This window comes from Piliocolobus tephrosceles, chromosome 8 (genome assembly GCF_002776525.5).
Source record: "Piliocolobus tephrosceles isolate RC106 chromosome 8, ASM277652v3, whole genome shotgun sequence".
Classification (NCBI taxonomy): Eukaryota; Metazoa; Chordata; class Mammalia; order Primates; family Cercopithecidae; genus Piliocolobus; species Piliocolobus tephrosceles.
The window spans coordinates 67100890-67102810 of NC_045441.1; the positions used below are offsets into that span (position 1 = coordinate 67100890).

Genomic DNA, 1921 nt, shown 5'->3' on the forward strand with positions numbered 1-1921 from the left:
GTATTGGTTTTGAACTGCAACACTTTTAGGATAAATGGTTGTGATTTTTAAATTCCAAATGGAATTCAGACTCTATTGGCCACTAGTAAAACACGAGTAGAAGGTAATCAACTAATTGTTTAGCTTTAACTTGGTTTACAAGTTTAGCCAATGAGTTTATTACCTACAAGGAGTGTTTTACTAGTGGTCAATAGAATCTGAGATCAGTTTAGAAATGAAAAATCACAAATGCTATTTATATTATTGATTCACAGGAGAAAGGTATTTTCTTATTCTTTTATAAAACTAGTATTTTAAAAATTGATTATTTAGTAGCAGTTTGGAAGAAAGTATGACTCAGATAGCATTCAAATGTCTCTCTGTGTTATTTTGCTCTTCTGTTTGTCATGTATCAAGGACTATTAGACAGCTTGACAACCCTATGGGAATATAATTAAACTGTCAAATATTTATTCATAATACACTCTGTGTCAGATCCTGGCCAGAATTTAGAGTCTTTGTATTTGATTGGTACCTTCTCTTCCACAACTCTATATCCTTGATTCCCATGGGGAAAAGGAAACACTGCAATGTCGGACTAGGACAGGAGTCTAACAGAGTAGATCAGCATAAGCTGAAATGCATATGCATCAAGTTCAGAATAAATCCTGGGAAACAGTCCTGATCCTTCACACTACCTCTCAATAAGGTGGTAACATTAAGAAGTCTCCAAACCATGTGTTCTTCCATATCAGTAATTACCTGGTTCTTAACTGGCTTCAGGGTAGAGCATCTATTCATTTCTTTCTTTCTTTTTTTTTTATTTCAAGTTTTAATCAAAGCTTGTATATAAGATTTCTTTGTTCCTGCATCTTTTTAATTGTTTCTGGCTTGTATTTGCCCTTCTCCTTTCCTACTTGGCGAGATTTGGCTTTCTGTTCAAGAATCTTTTTGTGGGACACAGGGAGGGGAACATCACACACTGGGGCCTGTCAGGGGGTTGGGGGTTAGGGGAGGGATAGCATTAGGAGAAATACCTAATGTAGATGATGAGTTGATGGGTGCAGCAAACCACCATAGCACATGTATACCTATATAACAAACCTGCATATTCTGCACATGTATCCCAGAACTTAAAGTATAATAATTTTTTTTAAAAAAGAATCTTTTTGCAATCTTTGTCCAGTTTTAGCCTAGTGATAACCACCTTGCTGGGGTGAATGCCTACATGGACAGCTGAGCCATTAGCCTTTTCCCGCTGCACCCATTCAATGTAGATGACGTATTTCTTCCTGTAAACCTGGACTGCTTTGCCAATTTTCTGACCTTTATAGTGTCCTCATACAACCCGAACTTCATCATTCTTTCGGATGGCATGGATCGCACATTATACCTTTGTCTCAGCTCTTTGGAAAGTGTGGAAGACATAATCTTCTTGCGAATGTAGGAAGGTGCTTTGAAATGACTTTTGTGGTTCTTGCTTCGGTCGGAAGTCACAAAGGGATTGAACTTCATTTTGGCTCCTCCTGCTTTAGTGATGGCCGCAAAAGGTGCATCTATTCATTTCTAACAAACACTTGTGTATCTTCACCTCCGTGTCATCCAGTGTAATAGATGCTCAGAATACAGAGCTGAATAAGATGAGGTCCTTGCTCTCAGAGTTTATAATGCAACAGGGGAAGCACTGCATCCAACTTATCATATAAAAAAACTGTACAAGACTATAAATGGAGTGAATAATTCTTCTTTGACAGTTAGTGAGGAAGATAATATATGAGCTAATCACTGAGTTATGAATAGAAACTCACTGGTAGTTAAACAGAGCATGATCAAAAACATGGACATGTGAAGCAAATGAAAATGAACTCATTTGCTAAGTTCTAGAATTCTGGAAAGTAAATGAGTTTGGCTAGGCAAAATTGGTTCACTTAGATGTAAAATA

The 1921-nt window shown here is 37.1% G+C and overlaps 1 pseudogene; it reads right to left on the minus strand.

Moving 5' to 3' along the window:
- Positions 1–815: 815 nt before the first annotated feature.
- LOC111545074 lies at positions 816–1494 on the minus strand (annotated as a pseudogene).
- Between the last annotated feature and the right edge of the window lie 427 nt (positions 1495–1921).